This window comes from Neomonachus schauinslandi, chromosome 13 (genome assembly GCF_002201575.2).
Source record: "Neomonachus schauinslandi chromosome 13, ASM220157v2, whole genome shotgun sequence".
NCBI classification, from domain to species: Eukaryota; Metazoa; Chordata; class Mammalia; order Carnivora; family Phocidae; genus Neomonachus; species Neomonachus schauinslandi.
In genome coordinates, this window is record NC_058415.1 from 42,774,367 (window position 1) to 42,795,977 (window position 21,611).

Below are 21,611 nucleotides of genomic sequence, written 5' to 3' on the forward strand. Positions count from 1 at the left end.
TTCTTTCTTTCTTTCTTTCTTTCTTTCTTTCTTTCTTTCTTTCTTTCCTTTCTTTTCTTTCCTTTCTTTCTTTCTTTCCTTCCTTCCTTTCCTTCCTTCCTTCCTTCCTTCCTTCGGCATTTGCTTAGTATCACTGAGACTTCCAGACCTTTTACACTTATATCTTAGGAATTGAATATCTGGTGTCTTCTTTATTTCTTAAGAGGGATCCCGTAAGGAAGCTTGGGCCTACGACAGGAAGCGATTAACGCTTGCATTAAGGAACACTCATCAGCTGAACATATTCCTCCATTATAGGGTTGACCCCCTGTGGATCCGTAGAAGCTTTTGGTCAAAGAACATTAAGAATAGTTTTCCTCTTGAAAAGATCCCTTTACTCTTTCTTATTTCAAGTGTGTGAAATGTTTCCTAAAATGAGAAAAGTTAAAGAAGTTGTTATTTGTAAATGGACTTTCTGTATATGACCGATACCAGTTAATAGTAATATTTTGTATTAGTCAGTACTCTCCAGAGAATCAAGACTAATTGTGTGTGTGTGTGTGCACACACGTGCGCATCTGTGTTCTGTTCAGATCCTCCATTGATGGCATGAGGCTCACCCACATTAGGGAGGATGATCTGTTTTATTCAGCCTACTGATCCAAATGTTGATCCCACCCAGGAAGCTCCTTACAGACACACCCAGAATAATGTTTGACCAAATGTGTGGATACCCCATGGCTCAATTAAGTTGACACATAAAATTAACCATCACAATATTCCATTACCGATCACATTTAATCAGATTAAACTTCATCCTCAGCTTCTATGAAGGCTCTTAAAAACATAGCTATTAGTTATAAATTTTAAAATCCTATTTTTTGTTTTTTATTGATTCTGATTCAGCGTCTCTACCAAAACATCCTTGGCTATGTAGTTTAGGCGCTTTTCAAGGTTTGGCTCATAGACATTTAAAAGAAAGAGAAAAACAACCCTTGATATCTGGGTGCTAGCGGAATACTGTCTTCTAGGTCTTATTCTGGCTACGAGCTGAACTTGGCATTTTTCTATTAAACATGAACAATCTCACAGAATGTCAGAATCAGACCACTCTATAATCATCATGGATCAAGACAAAAACAACGAAACCACTCTCCACTCGTGTTTGAGCACAGACAAAAACATGAACTCTGTCTACACCATAAAATGACTGAACTATCGCCCTGTCCTGGCTAATATGAATGATTGCTTCTTTCTCAACAATTACAGATTAAACCTCACTCTAGCCTTCCCTCTTTCTAGATAAGACTTATTCAGATACTCAGCCAGAGAATTACCCCCATTTCCTGACAGCATTCAATCTAAATCCCCACTTCCTTTAACTTTCACCAAACTCTATGAGTTCTTTCTGACATGTCTTACCAAGTTGCCCCATGATTCCCCATGTTATGTGTTCTCCCTTGCTGCGATGAGTAATAATCCAACACATTCCATTATAAGTGGTCCTTGGCTGAAGGGCATTAACAAAAACGGAACTCTGCTGATTTTATTGAATCAGAATCAGTAAAAAACAAAACAAAACAGGATTTTAAAATTTATAACTAATAGCTATGTTTTTAAGAGCCTTCATAGAAGCTGAGGATGAAGTTTAATCTGATTAAATGTGATCAGCTGAAGCCCTCCCCGCCATTTCTCCCTTCGTGTATGTTCTCCCTCACTGCAACCTGTAATCCTCCAATTTGTTCAGCAACATTTGTGTTTCTGGTGGTCTTTGGCTGGAGGACATGGGCCAAAGCATGATTCAATCACTGGTGACTGTCGTCATGCTGACAGTGGCAAGCTTTGAATTTATGTCTTCTGAGAGGAATCCATATCTTTTTACTTATTAATGCAGTTAAAAAAAAATAACCATTCCGAACAATCATTCTCATTTTATATGGTATAGATTCTCCCCAAAGACTGTTTCTCGAGTTGACCTCAAGAGGGCAGGCTTGAATAAAAGATATTTCCATTTCTAAATTCTGGGCTTCTGAAAAGTTCTCTTTGAAGTTAAAAGTTACAAATGATCTTTTTCTCACCCCATATTGGCTTTAAAAAAAAAATTCTGTCTTTGTCTCTTCTGTCTTTATTTTTTTCATTATTTCCTCAAGGCCCTGAGATTTTATTCTAGTTTTTTTTAAAGATACCAAAGCCAGTTGTAAGAATCTGGAAACCTCTTAAAATGGAGATCAATAGAAAAAGAGATCTATTTAGGCAAACATTGTATTAGGATGGGGTCAGGGATACACATCCTGCACTGACCCTACGAGAAGGCTAAATTATTACCGGTAAGCCTTAATTGCGAGAAGCCTTAGAATGTTAGCTCTAAGTTACAATTGTGTCCATGGTGATTTTACACTGAGTTTTTGGAATGAATGTATTCACTGTTCTAGTATGGCACTGCCCCAACCAGTGGTTTTATAATATAGTGTCTAAAATTTTCCCCAAAGAAGTAAAACAATGTTTTGATTCAGTTTGGTCTTTAAAAAATATACTATTTTTCTCCCTTCTCCTAAGGTAACATAGCATGGTAGTTAAGTACATAGGTTACCCAGACAAACTCAAGTTCAAGATCTAATTCCGCCACTTACTGGCTATGTGACCATGTGTGTGTTACTTAACCTCTCTGAATGTCATCTGTAAAATGAGGACAATAATATCACTCACAGGGTTAATGGAAAAGTCAAATCAGATCATGAATGGAAAGCACTTAGCACAGCTGAATAAATGACAGGTTTTGTTATTATTTTGAGGGAGGGAGGAAGGGATGAGGTAAGTAGAGTCACAAAACATACTATGAATTGTTACAACTCCAACAAGATGAATAAAAATGAACTGCTTTTTTTAAAAGTATGCATGTGATCAGAAGACTCCCACAAGTGGTCAGAAGACTCAGGTTTTAGCACTGACTCTTTTAACGACTTGTTGTGAAACCTGAAGCAAATCATCTCATGACTAGGACTCAGTTTCCTCATCTGTATCTGTGACCACAAATGTGGATCAAAGATCAGGAGGCATTTCCTGAATGTTCTGTTCTGCGTAAGACTCCTCAGACCCTCAGATGACTGTGGGGCTAGGATGAGGGTGGGGGGGGAGGGTTTTGGAAAACCCCAACAATAAGCTTTATTGAAATCCCCATCAGCCTAACAGAATAGGGGCTCCAAAAATGTTAAATTTAATTTAGAACAAATATAATTATTTATACATCTAATGACTGCAAATGCCCACTCATTCACACACACAGACAGATTTATTTTTATATTCATTCTACCACCTTGGGGGCTTTCAAGGAGTAAAGAAGGACGTTGGCTTGTTCAATGTATTCAGTGACTCTGCATAGCTGGCAAACATGTGCAGTAAAGTGAGATAATTCTAAGCCTAATCTGGACATGTGGGCAGCAACTGGTAACAAAGACTTGATGTCAGATTCACAGGAATCTAAGGAGATACCCAGATCTCATTGAGATCATCTGTTATTTTTATTTGAAGTAGGTGCTGGTAGTGAATGCAACTCATCTTCTGCTCCCACTAGACATCTCAAAAGAGATACTAACTGGGAACCAATTGATGGGCTGGAGAGTACCCGTTTCTGTCAGTCTTCAGGGCAGAAAATGCCACTAGCCTAGAGTTATGGAACCAAAGGAGGAAGACAATTAGTCCTTTGTTATAGAAAGTTGCCTGAGTAGTTTCCCCTAGGAATGAGGGATACTTTTTCTTTTTGAAATATTGTCAATTTTGGAGTCCTTTAACAAGGTTTAAAATATTTAAAGCGACCCTTTGAGTTACCCACTCCTCACCACCAGGCTTGTTTTGTTCTTTTTTTCTCTCCTCCTTGATTTGTAGGCTCACAATTCTGAATACTAAGCTATCAACCCAGGAAGATAGAATTCACTGGACATTGAACAATCCAAACCTCTTCAGCAAAATTAAACTAAAAGGAAGTCACCAGTTCTTTCCCAATAAAATGTATCAATAATAGCAGCGGACACTGGGGGGCAGTAACACACAGCATATGCGACTTGTTCTCTTGAACCTAATTAAATCAGATTAATTAAATGTTGGTTTTCTAAGTCTCCACTTTAAAAAGGAACTTCTCCAATGGTTTCTGTTACTCAAGAGATATTATACAGATATGTGTGATCCAAAACCTTGTTCATTTGGACCTTAAGTCATTCAGAGGATCTGATCCAGTTTGCGAATTCAGTTTTTACTTTGACAATTGTTGGGACTTTCCAAATTACATTGCCATTTTACTTCTTAGACTCCAAATTAGGACTGACTTTTTTTTTTTTTTAATTGGCTTGTCTCATTTTCATGGTAGAATCACCAAAAATTGTCTTTAACTGCTTATCTCCGTGTTCCTAAATCAGAATATTGCCGTTTGAGAGGCCTGAGCGGGGCCTGAGCACGGTGTTCTGGTGGCTTCCCAGCCAGACCTGAGCGGCGGGGCTAAAGAGGCTTGGGGGCGGGGCACAGGGGGATGGAGCTTTGCTCTGCAAGGCCTGAGGGCCGTGGTTACCTTGAGACGGGGGCTGCAAAGGTACGGCGGCGGAGAGGAGCTTGAGGTGATCTGGAGCTGCCTGTGGTTTAGGAACCGCAAGCCCAGAGCCCACCTTCCTCGGGGCCTGGACAAGGTGCAAGGGCAAGCTGAGCCCATTGCAGCGCTGACTGGAGCAGGACAGACAATGGCATCTCCCCTCCAGTTTTGCTGCCCCTGAGAACACCTGGGGCTTTTTCGGGGTTTCTCCAATGCCATGGCCACCTTCATCACCGGCCAGGTGCCCCGGCTCAGCTCTTCTGACTCTAGGCACTCGGGGCAAGAAGATCACTAAAAATCAGCCAGAAATAAGGGCATACTAAGGTCTCATGCCTTCGGAAAGCTACTGGGAATCTTTGTGCAGAGTGCAGAAGAAAACGAAATCCTCAGTTTCTAAGATCCTACTTGCAAATATGTATATAAACTGCAATTTGCTCATGGAAAACAACTATTGGTTAGTTAACTGTATCTAGCGCTTACAGGGTGTGGGGAGTGTCGGGCACTGTTCAAAACTTATTTAGACTTTATTATAATGATCTCATGGGGTAAGAGATCATAATTATTTTACAGATAGGGACCTGGGGTACAGAAATGTTAAATGACTCAGCCAGGACATATTAACTATTAAGTATCAGAGCTGGGATTTGAACACAGGTGGTCTGGTACCAGAAGCTCTACTATTAACCATTATGCTATCACACTCTCAGAATGAAAAATGCAGTTCCCTAGGGGTGCCTGGGTGGCTCATCGTTAAGCGTCTGCCTTCGGCTCAGGTCATGATCCCGGGACCCTGGGATCGAGCCCCACGTCGGGCTCCCTGCTCCACGGGGAAGCCTGCTTCTCCCTCTCCTACTCCCCCTGCTTGTGTTCCCTCTCTCTCTCTCTCTCTCTCTCTCTCTCTCTCTCTCTCTCGCTATGTCTCTGTCAAATAAATAAATAAAATCTTTAAAAAAAAAAAAAAAGAAAAATGCAGTTCCCTGCTGTGAATGAGAGAAATCTCTTATTTTACATTTCAGTAACAAATTGTTTAAATGCATATATCATAAATTATCAGAAAAAAAATGATGTTTTACAGCGAATTACTTAACTCTTTTTTGAAATTTATAGTGGGATTTTCACCTTTAATTGTTTTAATTCTACTCCCTGGTTAGAGAAACTTAAAACAAAACAAAACAAAACAAAAACCTCTTATATGCCTCTATTAGAAATCAAATATCTGAGAAAAATCACATCTTTTTTTATCGTTTTAGCATTTGGGATATTTAGCATGTGATCTAAACCAAGAAAAGGTATTTAAGAAGTGCTTATTGGCTGCTTCAATATTATTGAATGTTTTCTTGCTTTAATAAATATTCATTATGGATGAAAGGTACATCTATCAGAAATACTTGTACTATATATCTTCATAGGAAAATAGACTTTATGAATTTTTTAAGATATGGAAAAATTTACAAACTAAAATATATATTAATCATTAATGTATTTTTAAAAAATCACTGATAGTTTCTTGACAGGTTAGTGTACCTAAGAGAAAAAGAAGCAGTAGTGCAATTATCAAATTGTATTAGTAACAAATTCAGGATTTTTTTTAAGATTTTATTTATTTGAGAGAGAGAGAGTGAAAGAGAGAATGAGAGAGGGGAAGGTCAGAGGGAGAAGCAGACTCCTCACTGAGCAGGGAGCCCGATGTTGGACTCGATCCCAGGACCCTGAGATCGTGACCTGAGCCGAAGGCAGATGCTTAACCAACTGAGCCACCCAGGCACCCCAAAAATTCAGGATTCTTTTTTTTTTTTAAGATTTTATTTATTTATTTGAGAGAGAGAGAATGAGAGACAGAGAGCATGAGAGGGAGGAGGGTCAGAGGGAGAAACAGACTCCCTGCCGAGCAGGGAGCCCGATGCGGGACTCGATCCAGGGACTCCAGGATCATGACCTGAGCCGAAGGCAGTCGCTTAACCAACTGAGCCACCCAGGCGCCCCCAAAATTCAGGATTCTTAAGGGAAAAGAGCTAATACTATATGCCAGGCAACATGCGAAGCACCTTCATAATTACCGGATTTTAGCCTTCCAGAAACTCTAAGAGGCTATTTTATTATTTCCATTTGACAGATGGAGAAACGGAGGAGGGTGAGGGAAATCAGGGAACAGATTTTCCAACTCATCAGCGTTTGAACGGGTCTAGTTCCAAACTCTACACCTGTTGTCAGTGAAGGAATTCGGGAGTGGAATTTGTCCGTGGTAGTTGATCACAGTTCGTCACGTAAAAGCGCGGGTAGAGGCACCTCGTGGCTGGCGTTGCGTCGTGGCTCAGCAACATATAGGCACCGCAGTGCTGATTGTCCTGACCTTCTCCTCGTGGTTGCGAGATTCAAGGAGGGAAGGGGAAGGGGGATGTAGGCAACACTCGTGCCCCAAATCTGAAAGCTTCGCTAGGAACCCCATCGCTGACTTCCACTTACATCCCATGGGCCAGAACAGGGCTGGGGGGGGTGGGGATGGTGAGAAGTAGCACAAGCCAGTGAACCGCGTCTGCACGGGGGTGTTGTGTTATTTGATGGTAGGTGCCTGTGCACTGTGTCTGGGTCGTGCGAGTTAAGTGACCGAGCGGCTGCTCCGAGCTCATCTCGGGGGTGCGGGCTGGCACGGAACAGCTCAGTTGTCAAGTGCGCCAGGCTTCCTGGTCGCCCTTGCTCCTGCCAAGACAGCCCCCTGCAGGTGCAGCAGAGGACAAGCCCGGAAACGTTGCCTCTGCTTTCCCCAAGTTCCCAACAAGCTCCTGTGTGTAGTACAAGGCTCTAGGGTGGTGGGCACTTTTCAGATGGTTGGCCACAGAAAGAGCATCAGTAGAAGATCTGGTGTCTAGTCCAGCTTTGCCACCCATGGAGAGATCTGGAATAAGCCCCTGAAGCTCTAAGAGCCATTGTTTTTTTTATCTGTCCAGGCTGGTGATAATTTTCTTGCCTATTTGTTGAGACTGTAGAGTGAGCCGGTGAGCACTCTGATTATCTCCAAGGTCTTATATGAAATAGGAAGCTATTGCTCTTCCTAGATGCAAAAGGGTCCTCTGGCTCCAAGGACAGTTTTGACGTGTTAGACCCTGAGGCTGTATGATCCCAGAGGGCAGAGCTGTGTCGTCCTTTTCTATCTCCCAGAACCAGCACAATATTGCACTTAGTAGGGACTCAGTAAATGTTCGTTCAGTGAGCGGCTAAGTGGGTGAATGACTGGATGAATAAAAAGTGCACCAGATCATCCTGCAACAACTGAGTTCTGGCCTTGGCGCTTGCTTCGTTCCGGCATGTCTAACTGGCTGCTGGAGATCACTGCCTGGGTGTCCCAAAGCACCCCCGAATCACCCCCAAGTCATCGTAGCGCTCCTCTTCTTCACAGAACTGGGGATGCTTCCTATTCCCGCTGACTTCTCTCTCCTCCAGCCCTTGGGCCTGCAGTTTGTCTCTTTACTTCCCCTCATCCTCAACATCCTACCCTTTGAAAGGTCTTTGTATGTTCCTTCTGGGAGACTTGGGCATGAGGTACGCCTCAGCTACCACACGGTTCTGCAAAGAGCTGCGCCTCATTAAGAGACTTGATCTTCTTTCAGAAAGTATTGATGACCAGGCGGGGCAGCCTTATTTCTGTTCCTGGGAGGATTTAGTCAGGATCTGGCTCTGAGGCAGAGATTGGCTAGATGTTCTCAGATAGTTCCGTCCCATCTTAGATGCCCCCATGCACCTGGCTTTGATGTTTTACAACCAACTGCCAGCAACATAGAGAGTTTCTGTTTCCTGAACTAAAGAGCTGGTGGGTTAGACAATGATAGCTCGGGTTCAAATAAAGCACCAAAAATTATACACTTAGGTTGAATCAGAAATTCTTTTTCACTTTTGTTACCAGTTTGCTTCTGTCTAGTCACTTCTAAAATAACATCTTAAGATACAATTTACATACCATTTAATTCCTCCATTTATTTATTAAATTGATTTATTTATTTGAGAGAGAGAGAAAGAGAGAGTGCATGCATTTGCGAGCTGGGGGAGAAGCAAAGGGAGAGGGAGAATCTTGAGTAGACTCCCCACTGAGTGCAGAGCCTGATGCAAGGCTTGATCTCACAACTCTGAAATCATGACCCGAGCCAAAACTGAGAATTAGATGCTCAACCAACTGAGCCACCCAGGTGCCCCTCCATTCCGCCATTTAAAATGGACAATTCGGTGGCTGTTATTATATTCACAGTTATGCAACCATCACCACAATCAATTTTAGAACATTTTAACTACTCCTCCTCCGATAAAACCCTTACCCATTAGCAGTCCCTCCCCTTCTTGCCCCCATTTTGCTCCCCTTTCCCACCAACCACCAGCCCTAGGAGACCACTAATCTACTTTCCATCTCTGTAGATTTGTCTATTCTGAACATTTCATATGAATGAAATCATATAACGTGGTCTTTTGTCACAGGCTTCTTTTACTTGGCATAATGTTTTCAAGGTTCATCCATGTTATAGAAAGTATTAGCAATTTATTCTTTTTTATTGCTGACATATCACATTTTACTTATCCACTCATCAGTTGGAGGACATTTGGGTTGCGTCTGGTTTTTTGGTCAGTATGAATAATGCTATAGTGAACATTCGTGTACAAGTTGGATGTAGACAGATGTTTTCTTTTCTCTCGAGTAGATACCTAAGAGCAGAAGTGCTGTGTCATATGACAAGTCTATGTTGAACCCTTTGATGAACTGCAAGACTGTTTTCCAAAGCAGATGTACCATGGTGGAGTCATTTTTAACTCGGTGGCATTATTAGCATCCTAACAGAGATGGGCGTCTAAAGTGAGAGTGCGAAGAGGCTTGGCTTTAGACATGTCAAAAGAACACAGTATTTTATATTTTTAAGTCCTGCGCATCTGTGGATTTATAGCTTGTGTCTGAGTCACTGTCAGAAAATCTTCCAGGATACGGGATTGCATTGTGCTATCTAGCTTGTCCATGGTGAGGGGTGAGATGCCTGGTTACGTATCCTTGTAGTGAAAAGCACGGTCACCACAATGTGATCTTGAACCAGTGCCTTTTTCTATCCCCCGCCCACCTCGAGCTCCTTGTTAGGAGATCCGGGGACAGCCAGCCTCAGTCCTTCCTTGCAATTCTCGCCCTGGCGCCAATGCTCAGCAGAGTCTTGTGCTCATGGATTTTTTCCCATAGTGGGTGGCTGTGGAAAAAAATTATCACAAAGACAACAGTGTGACCTCCCCACAGAATGAGATAGAGGGAGAGAGAGAGCCCTTCTATAGTGGGAATAGGGCATTACCCCATAGTGGTTAAGGTGGGATAAGAAAAATCCATTTTCATGACTTAAGATTTTAAATCATATGTTCTATAACTCTGAATATATAAACTATAAATGCCATAGTCTGCATTTAATGATGTTGGCTTACTTTCATAATTTAAAAAATGGAAGGAAAAGAAAGAAAGAGATATCACTGTCACCATCAGTTTGAGCTTACCTTTTATTCAGACTCTATAGATCTCACCTCTGGGGATACTGAAATTAGATGAATTTCTTATTTCAGCAAAGAGGAGATTGTGTTTCTCTAATGGATCTGAATGTCTCCTTAAAGTAGTATCAGCAACCCCTCCCTCTCTCTCTTGTCTTTTTTTTTTTTTTAAGATTTTATTTATTTGAGAGAGAGAGAGAGCAAGACTGAGAGAGAGAGCAAGACTAAGAGAGAGAGCATGAGTTGGGGGTGGGGGGAGTGGCAGAGGCAGAGGGAGAAGCAGGCTCCCTGTGCAGCAGGGAGCCCGATGCGGGGCTCGATCCCAGGACCCTGGGATCATGACCTGAGCTGAAGGCAGACGCTTAACTGACTGAGCCACCCAGGCGCCCCCTCCCCCATTTCTTCTTATAAAGAACTGGGATTCAACGGACAGGTTTAGCTTTCTAAACATACAGATTGTCTAAACAAACATACAGATTGTTAGAAGTAGGGGTAAGGCATCTAGAGAAATGGAAGCCCAGAGAAGCAAAACATGTTGCTCAAAGTCTCCTGGTCAATAAGCCCCGGGAGCATGCCTAAAGTTTCTCTCAGACCAGTGCCCCCAACATGAACTGCACGGCCTCAGGCTGCTCTGGCCCCCTGGCATCTGTGGATGGGGGGCAGCAAGGACACCCTGCTAGCCAGGGTGTGCACAAGTTCCCAGCCTTCAGAGCTGAGTACCCAGTGGGGATCAGTGGTAGGTATTTATAGTACAGGCTGTGGGGGTAGGAATTTTAGGCTCTGGCATCTGACCCTTCAACTTTGGGGGCTGCTATGGGCACACACAATAGCTCTGTGTGAACAAGAAGAACTCAGCATTCCTCAGGGTGGGTAAACTCCTGGGCCAGAGCTTGAGAGCTGTGCACAGGCTCTATGTCAGCCACGCTGTGCTTTTGCCCTGAGCTCTTGTGCAGGACCCCACTCACACATCCATACAGGATGATCCCATTAATCTTCAAGGAAGCTTCCTTTCGTCATCTGTAAAATGGGGACAACATCAACAGTGAGCCTTCTCTAATAAGGATCTGTGATGATTGGGTGGGACCCTGTTGGTGAAAGTACTTCATAAACAAGAAGGGATCACCACAGGATACTTATAAATATTTGTGCATGTGTGTACACATATGGAACACATGCGCGTGCATGCACACACACACACACACAAACGGCTTTTGGCATTTGTGTCAAGAATGGTATGTTCTGCAAGTCCTATCACTTAGTAAATGGGCCTTTGTAACCAGTGAAATGCACTTGGATTTTAGTATCAGAGATTCCAAGTAGATATCTCAGCAAACGTTAAAGAACAAAATGTATCTCCCATCCCTGTGTTTCTCAGACCTGGCTGCATATTAGAATCATCTGGAGGATTAAAACCATACAGATTCCCAGGACTCACCCCCAGAGGGTAGGTGTTGGGGGTGGGGAGAGTTGATCATGGGTCGTCTTTAAAGCTCCAGAGCCAGGGTTAAGAAAAACAGGTCTATACCCACTGTTCACTAGTCATCTTGATTCCTGGTTCCCTCCCAAGCCCTGGGAGGCCAGGCAATGTTGCAATCAACAGCCAGGCTCAGGCTTCCCCTGATGCTACTTGATGCCCCATCCCCTGCTCTGCCACACCGTGGCTTTTAGACCTACAATTATATATAAGGGGCCAGGAGCCATTTTGGATTGTAGCCCTCCTTGTTTGAAGGGGCCATTTAAGGGAATAGTAGTTTGCAAGGGCCATGACCAGTGCCACAATTAGGTGACTTAAACAACAGAAGTTTATTTTCTTCTAGTCTGGAAGCTGGAAGTCCAAGGTCAAAGTGTCAGAAGGGTTGGTTTCCTGTGAGGCCTCTGTCCTTGGCTGGCAGATGGCTGCCCTCTTATCGCCTCCTCACATGGTTGTCTCTCTACGCCTGCGCGCCCTTGGTGTCTCTTTCTCTGTGTCCAAAGGTCCTCTTATTAGGACACCAGTTGGATTGGAGTAGGGCCCACCCGAAGGCCTCATCTTAACCTAATAACCCCTATAAAGGGACCTATCTCCAAATATAGTCACAGAAGTACTGGGGGTTAGGGTTTCAACATGTGAATTTGGGGGGACATAATTCAGCTTATAACAGTGACCCAAGTAAAGAAAATGGATGGGATCTCAGGGGCAGGAGATCTCTATACTGGTGCCCTGCAGAGTGCCAGCCTCTATTGGGACCAGAAGAGGGAGTGTGTTCAGGGACATCCTAAAAGTCTGATAAGCCGTCAACTTCTTTGAGTCGGGGGGGCCTGATGTTTCTTTTGGAATTAGTCTCCTCTTATTTAAAAGTCTGACATGTCCTCTTTTTAAAGTTGTAGTGGTTGGAAGTTTTAACCTCTGTTCTGGCAAAAGATCAAGAGGAAAAGTCAACTCTTAGCGTCCCTAGCAGAGGAAATGGGTTCAAACATGAAGATGACAAAACAAAACAAAACATGGAGGTGAGGAGCTGATCCTGATCCGTTTGCAGTGTCTGCTTTTGACCACAGCAGAACTGAGGGTGAGCGGCATTCTGGGTGAACTCAGTGAACTAACGACAGAAGAATATGCTGTGAGCAGGACTCACCTGGTCACCCCCAGGCAGGTTCTCCAAAGTTCTCCAGAGAGCTCTGAGGCTCACTGCCTGGGACCAGCTGACAGTTTGGGCTTCAAATAACCGCGACAGCGACAGCATTAGCAGGATAGGGTCGGTTGTGGGAGAGAGGGCTTTGGGGGCTGGGTCTCAACTTGAGGGAGACTCCCCCTCTTCAGAGCCCAGAATGAAGCCACTGGGCAGCAAGCAGGCATAGCTACTCACTCTCCTTGTGGCCTCAGGAAAGTTGCTGTCCCCCTCTGTGCCTCAGTCTCCTCATCTGTAAAATATAGGTAATAATACTGCCTGATAGAAATCATCACGCTTAGCATAGTGCTTGGTGCATAGGAAATGCTCAATGAATATTTGTTATCATTTTTATCATGAATATCCAAAATGTTTTGTAATAACTGCACTCTGGTTCAGGAGTGCTGTGAAAATCATTTATGAGTACGGACTGATGTTACTGAGCACGGTATCTCGAAGAGAGAGCAGAAGTTCACCTTTCTCATTTAGCTAAGATACTCAGAGGAAAGCATTCGCCAAAAGATTGGAGCATGAGTTGGTGGTTGAGATGGCGGGTGTTGGCCCAGTTATCTGTAATAATAGCTAAGAACCACCTGTCCAGGCAGGGGGCTTAGGGTAAGCCAAGACACGTGGGGAGACCCTCCAGTCAGATCAGGAAGATCATTCCCCATCCAGGTGAGAGGCTCTAACACCTGGACTGAAGAGTCAGTCCTCATAGCTTCTTCAGCATGACTAGAGTCATGTGACTTGCTTATCAAATGAGCAAATTTTAATCATTCTTTCACAAAATATTTATGGAGTAGCTACTGTTCTCCAGGCCCTGCTCTGGGGGTGTGATGGTGAGTCCTAACCGGGTATGTCCTCGGCCCTCATGGAACACACAGTCTTGGGGTCCATCCTTGGAAAACTCCAAGTGAGGCACGAAATAGGAGACTTCTCCACCTTCTTTCCCTTTCCAATCACTTTGACCCCTAAGGAAATGTCCTCCTTTTTTTTTTTTTAATTTTTTTTTTTTTAAAGATTTTATTTATTTGAGAGAGAATGAGACAGAGAGAGAGAGCACGAGATGGGGGAAGGTCAGAGGGAGAAGCAGGCTTCCCGCCGAGCAGGGAGCCCGACGCGGGACTCGATCCCGGGACTCCGGGATCATGACCTGAGCCGAAGGCAGTCGCTTAACCGACTGAGCCACCCAGGCGCCCCATTTTTTTTTTTTAATGCCTCAGGCCTCTGGCTTTGTCTTTAAATACATTGGAACAAAACTTCTATTGTGGAATAAAAGATAAGGAAACTTAATAGGATACTGAAACTGAAACCCTCCAAAGACGTTCTTCCCAGCAGATTTTCCTTCCCTATAAAGCTTGGAGTTCGCCACAAACGTATCCCCCAACCAGTCCTCCCTTCTCTGCTACCCTGCCGCTCCCATAGTTCTGTTTCCTCCCCTGGCTCATCCGTCCCCATCTACCCAGGCTGCTTTTTCTCCAAGATTGAGTGTGCGATGCATCTGGGAGGAAGGGAGGGCCCACTAGCGTATTCTTTTTTTTTTTTAATTTTTTATTGTTAATCACCACACATTGCATCATTAGTTTTAGATGAAGTGTTCCCTGATTCGTTGTTTGCGCCTAACACCCAGTGCTCCATGCAGAACGTGCCCTCCTCACTACCCACCACCAGGCTAACCCATCCTCCCAGCCCCCTCCCCTCCAGAACCCTCAGTTTGTTTTCAGAGTCCATCGTCTCTCATGGTTCATCTCCTAATTCAATCTCCCACGTTAAAAAACAAAACCAAATACTCATAGCAACAAGCCCTGCTTGGCTCTCTGTATTTCTGCCTTATTGTCCTATTCTCATCTGTAATCCAATTTCCAAGAGTTGTCTGCATTTTTTAAGTAGGCACTCACTCCAAAACCTATTTCAGACTGACTGCTACCTTTCTTGTCTCCACCCACTGCGTTTGCTAAAGCCAACAATTACCTCTGGGTAGTCAAATGAGGTCACATTGTAAAAAGCGAAATTTTTCTTTTTAATAAAGTGTAGTGAGATATGGATTGAATGTTTGTGTCCCCCTCCCATCCCCAAATTCATATGTTGAACCCCGATCCTCAATGTGATGGTGTTAGGAGGTGGGCCTTTGGGGGTTATTAGGTCACGAGGCTGGGGGCCCTCCTGAATGGGATTGGTGTCCTTATAAAAGGGACTCCAGAGAGCTCTCTAGTTCCTTCTGAAACATGGGAACATAGTGAAAAGACAGTTCTCCATGAACCAGGAAGAGGGTTCTCACCAGACACTGAATCTGCCAGCACCTTGTTCTCAAGACTCCTAAACTCCAGAACTATGAGAAGTGTTTGTTTTGAAGTCACCTAATCTGTGATATTTTCATTATGGCAACCCATACTGGCTAAGACAAATGAACACAACAGAGAAGTACAAAATGCCTCTGTGTACAGCTTGATGAAGTTTTTGAAAGTGATCACATCCATTTAATCATCCCTGAGGCTGAGAAATAGGATATTTTTAACACTTGAGAATCCTCCTTATGTCCCTCCCTAAGGCCACTGCTGTTCTGATCTTTCAAAAGATTAATATTGCCTATTTTGGATCTTTATATGAGAATATATGAACCTCCAGTGAGAATATATAGGATGTGTTTTTGTGTGTATGTTTGGCTTCTTAGTCTCAACATTATGTTTGTGAGATTCAAATATTTGTGAAATTGAGGTATGAATATTTATTCTTTTCTTGATAAATTGGGTTGTTTTCCGTTTTGGGCTATTGTCAATGCTGTTGGTCTAAATGTCCTTGTATAGGTTTTTATTGTACATATGTTTGTGTGTGTGTGTGTGTGTGTGTTTTTAAGATTTTATTTATTTGTTAGAGAGAGAGAGAGAGACAGAGCACAAGCAGGGGGAGGGGCAGGCAGAGGGAGAAGCAGGCTCCCCACTGAGCAGGGAGCCCGATGTGGGACTCCATCCCAGGACCCTGGGATCATGACCTGAGCCGAAGGCAGACCCTTAGCTGACTGAGTCACCAGGTGTCCCTCTATGTATGTGTTTCTGTTAGTTATATCCTGAGGGGTAGAATTGATGGGCTGTGGGTGGATCTTACTACAGGCCAGTAGGGCCTCTAATAAAATGTTGAATAAATAGAGTGGCAGCAGAAATTCTTGTCACATTCTTGATCTCAAGAGAGATAATTTCAAGATATCCCCATTAAGAATGATATTTGCTCCATAAGTTCTATAGATGTACTTTCTCAGATTAACAAGTTGCCTCCTATTCATAGTTTGTGAATAATTTCTTAGTATAGAATATTAAACTCTTGTTTTCTCTGTATTCACTGAAGTGATCATATGGACCTTACACTCATGATATAGCCTTCTCATCTCCCCTTCTCTCTGTCTCTCTTCTCTTCCATCACTACCTGGGCCCCATCCATGACTTGGCAGGTTGCAGGAGTGATGGCCATTGGGAGCAAGTTGAGGTAGAAGGTGTGACTTGGAAGTTCCTCCTATAATTATCCAGTGGAGGAGGGGAAAGAGGAAAACAGCATTCAGGAAGTAAAGCGAAGAATAGACAGAAAGGGCTGATAGTTGAGTCCAGAGAAAAGATAATACAGGTGATGAGGAGATACAGTGAACCACGGTAGGAGTGTGGAAAAGACATTTGAGATTGAATCTGCCAGTGCTAGACAGCGCTGCAGATTACCTTTGTACATGGGCCCTATCTTGTCTCAGGAGTGGATTATTTAGAGAGCCCCAATGAGCCTCACAGTCCCATCCCCAGTGTCTGCCTTTGTCAGGTTATAATCTGGTATCTCACATTATCTTCCCTGCTCCCGAGGCCTTAGTGACTGACTACTTACCCTTCTTTCCCAGTTGGTTGATAGTGACTTATCATTAAATAAAATACGGTCTCTACTCTTAAAGAGCTAAAATTCTGATGGGTAGGGGCTCAGTCGGTTAAGCGTCTGCCTTCAGCTCAGGTCATGATCCCGGGGTCCTGGGATCGGGCCCCGCATCGGACTCCCTGCTCCGCGGGAGGCCTGCTTCTCCCTCTCCCTCTGCTGCTCCCCCTGCTTGTGCTCTCTCTCTCTGTGTCAAATACATAAAAAAAAAATTCTGATGGATAAAGGAAATATATAAACAGATGATGTCAAACTATTCATGTTAATTAGGGAAGTACAGACCACAGGGCTGGAGGTTCTGGCACACGTGGCAGAGCAGTTGAGATATTTTGGAAAAGAGGGCTTTCCTGTGGTTTTCCCACACGGACACACACCCTTACCACAGCACAGAAACACCAGCAACCTTGTCTTTCACACAAGACGTACACAATTAGTCTAATCAAGAATGTGTTCATACGAAACCCAGGTATTGACATTGTCCTTGATAAGCATTCTGTAATTTATATGAAGCAGACCTTGGGTTTTTGTTTTCAGAACACTTCATCTGCTAAGTGTCCACAAAATACTGCTGAGGCTGCAATGTGTCAGCAAGGACGTCGAGGAGGAAGTCAGAGGGTCAAATCTTCAGGGACATGGCTTGTTCGGCTCCCATGGTATTCTTAAATTGTCAGTGGTCATTCTGCTTGGCAGCTGGGAGAGCCATTCAGGTTCAGCATCCGAAGTGTGCAGGCCAGGGAGAAGGCAACAGATGACTGGAGAACAACTGACTAATACATTCCAGGAGTACCAATTCAGATTACTAGAGTTTTGGAAGCTTCTATGTGCATCCATTCCCATAGGCAGCTCTTATCCAGATTTTTTTTTTTTTTTAAAGGACCTCTCCGGTGTTTCTCAAATGTCATGTTGCCCACGAGTCACCTGGTGCTTGTTCAAGTGAGCATCCCTGGGCCCCACTCACAGGAACTTACACATGACTCTCTGGGGTTGGGCCCAGATACCTGCATTCTTGCAGGCATGCCAGGTATTCCAGAATCAGATGGTCTGTGCACCACACCATCAGAAAAGCTGCCTTAAAGCCTTCCCAGCGATCAAACCCCTGTGTGAGGGGCCACACTCCTAGCTGTTTCTGAAAGAAAGGGTCTGGAAGTAGTGTTTCTTTCTCCTCCTACATTCAATCTGCCACCTCCTTCTGCTGCTCTGTTCTCACATTTTCTTTATGTGTGTACCCTCTTCTCAAGCTCCTCACCCCACATCTTTCCAAGTTCGTGGCTTCTGTGAGAACCACGACTCCAGTTAAGTCAGCCCTCCCCTCCGCCCTCCGCCCAGGCGTACATCCAGGGGTACAGCTGAATAACCGGTGCAACCATCTTCCTTGGATCTCAGTTACTGCATAACTCAATCTCTAGTGTTGCCAATGTGGTGACCAAAGGCTGAGTTTAAAGAGGGTTTTTTTTTTAATTTTTAATTTAAAAAATTTTTCTTGTCGATATTTAAAAATCGGGGAAATTTCCCACAAACCTCCAGATTTGTGGCTATTTTTTTTTTCAAATTTTATTTTATTATGTTATGTTAATCACCATATATTACATCATTAGTTTTTGATGTAGTGTTCCATGATTCATAGTTTTCGTATAATACCCAGTGCTCCATGCAGTACGTGCCCTCCTTAATACCCATCACTGGGCTAACCCATCCCCCCACCCCCTCCCCTCTAAAACCCTCAGTTTGTTTCTCAGAGTCCATAGTCTCTCATGGTTCGTCTCTCCCTCCTATTTCTCCCCCTTCATTTTTCCCTTCCTTCTCCTAATAATGTCCTCCATGCTATTTCTTATGTTCCACAAATAAGTGAAACCATATGATAATGGACTTTCTCTGCTTGACTTATTTCAGTTAGCATAATCTCCTCCAGTCCCATCCATGTTGATGTATAAGTTGGGTATTCATCCTTTCTGATGGCCGAGTAATATTCCATTGTATATATGGACCACATCTTCTTTATCCATTTGTCTGTTGAAGGGCATATTGGCTCTTTCCACAGTTCGGCTATTGCGGACATTGCCGCGATGAACATTGGGGTGCATATGGCCTTTCTTTTCACTACATCTGTGTCTTTGGGATAAATACCCAGGAGTGCAATTGCTGGGTCATAGGGTAGCTCTATTTTTAATTTTCTGAGGCACCTCCACACTGTTTTCCAAAGTGGCTGTACCAACTTGCATTCCCACCAACAGTGTAAGAGGGTTCCCCTTGCTCCACAACCTCTCCAACATTTGTTGTTTCTTGCCCTGTCCATTTTTGCCATCCTAACTGGTGTAAGGTGGTATCTCAATGTGGTTTTGATTTGAATTTCCCTGATGGCTAATGATGATGAACATTTTTTCATGTGTCTGTTAGCCATTTGTATGTCTTCTTTGGAGAAGTGTCTGTTCACGTCTTCTGCCCATTTTTTGACTTGATTATTTGTTTTTTGGGTGTTGCTATTCTTAAACTATCAGAAGATCTGGCCAGTCTGGCTGTTCTCCCCTAAGGGGAACGGTCACCAGGGGTTGAGGGGAGGCTGCCCTCTTGAGACACACAGCAAAGGTGCATGTATTTTAAAGATAAGGAAGTTAAAGTGTCAGGACCCTGCTGCACCAAGGCCCTCTCCTTAATATTGTATTTGTCATTTTGTATTTTTTTCTTAAAGAGGGCTCCATAATTGTTGAAGTTTTAGATTCTATGTACCCTGGATCGGCCCCTGCCACTCTGCTCCTTGTACTTCCCACACTGAGGCCGGGGATCAATGGCAATTGATCATCAGACTTTCCAGTAGCCTTTCCTAACATAGAGAAAGATTTTTCTGAACTCATGGGTCTATAAAAACAAAAGACAAACTGAGAGGGCCTCGCACTTCAGGAAGAGAGGAAAAGAGCATATCTTCTCATGGACGTGACCTGGCCTGATTTCATGGACCCTGGTTGCATGTAGATCTTGTTCTGCAAGTCATGATGTCTTCAATTCCCTTTAGTTGGAACAACATCTTTGTACATAGTCCTCGAGCTGGCTTTCTTCCCCATTTCTGCAAAAACACATTTAAATCCCATCCATTTAATCTTCATTTAGAGGGCGGATGCTAAGAATCCCCAGGTTGGAGAAAGAAAAATAAAAGTGATATCTGCCTATAGAAAGAGAATATACATCTTCCTCTTTTTGAATGGAATGTCCTGGGGGAAAGGACTGAACCATCTCCGTGTTTTCTACTGCAAGTGTTTGCGTGCACGGCTAAATGCTTTCTTAGAACTCCATAAATATTCACTGATACTGATGATAAAACACGAATGAATAGATTACAGCATATGTTCTCCAACTACCTCCTAAGATATGATTTTTCTGTGTTGGTCACTGCTGTGGAACAGATCTTTTTATCCCACAGCATTAGAGCTCTGGGAAAATTCAAACATTTTTGTTGTCACAACCTGCCGTAATATTGGGAAGCCAGTCACTGCACTGCTCCCTTCCGAAGAGACTACGTACTTTGCTTCTATATTTCTTGGGTTGTTCCTAATATTGTTTTAAAGCCTTATTTTTGACTCTTGAGATTGGTATGGATTTGGTGATATTTCCTGTGAATGTATTTATTAGGCAGCGAGAGCCTTGTCGCTGCTTCTCTGCAGGAATGGAGGCGAATCGCATGCGTTATAGATCATCAGGCAGGGAGTCTTCCCAAGCGATTCCTTGGAAGCTTATTTTAACACTCCCTGTTTGCACACTGACTGTTAGTTGTCTCCTCTTTCTAGAGAACATCCTATTAAAAGGAAACACCTGTTTGAAGATGCAGAAATAAGACTAAATCCAAACAAAAGGGCATTTTGTTGCATGTGGTTATTTGCCAAATCTATTCTCTAATTTTTCCTGGCTGAGGATGAGGTAGGGGATGTTATTTCTTACTCTGAGTCTGATCCATTAGCTTTTTAAAATTAATTAATTAATTAATTAATTTTTTATTAAAGATTTTATTTATCTGACAGAGAGAGACACAGCGAGAGAGGAAACACAAGCAGGGGGAGTGGGAGAGGGAGAAGCAGGCTTCCCACGGAGCAGGGAGCCCGATGCGGGGCTCCATCCCAGGACCCTGGGATCATGACCTCAGCTGAAGGCAGACACTTAATGACTGAGCCACCCAGGCGCCCCCCCTCTTTTTTTTTTTTTTTAAACACAAGAGCGGGTTGAGAGCCAGTGCCCACCAGGTTAATGTGGACATTTGTTAAGGGGTTGATTATTTTATTATTTTTTTATTTTTTTAAAATTTTTTAAAAGATTTTATTTATTTGGCAGAGAGAGACACAGCGAGAGAGGGAACACAAGCAGGGGGAGAGGGAGAGGGAGAAGCAGGCTTTCCGCCGAGCAGGGAGCCCGATGCGGGGCTCAATCCCAGGACTCTGGGATCATGACCTGAGCGGAAGGCAGAGGCTTAATGGCTGAGCCACCCAGTCGCCCCAGGGGTTGATTATTTTAATGATAGTATTAATGGTAGTAGTTTAATCATTCAATCCCAGCCTAATTACACTGTGCCTACATAAATGTCAATCTAATGTCTTTTTTTTAAAAATTCTAAATCTTTAATATTGTCTCTAGCCACCATAGACATACTTCTTGATTCCTCTCCAGCAATGAAGAAACTGATTTCTCCGTTAAGAAAACTGCTTCATGAATAAAATTATTCAATAGATAAATTCTTTTTCAGTCCTATAATCAATGACATTTTGTATTTTTTTGAACTTTGCTTTGAATCTACTGCCCCTTGCATTATGTAGGAGAAAGGCAGTTCTTTCTTTGTGAAGTGAACATTTTGGTGGCCACCAGTAAATCTTTTTTTTTTTTTTTAAAGATTTTATTTTATTTATTTGAGAGAGAGAGAACGAGAGAGAGCAAGCACATGAGAGGGGGGAGGGTCAGAGGGAGAAGCAGACTCCCTGCCGAGCAGGGAGCCCGATGCGGGACTCGATCCAGGGACTCCAGGATCATGACCTGAGCCA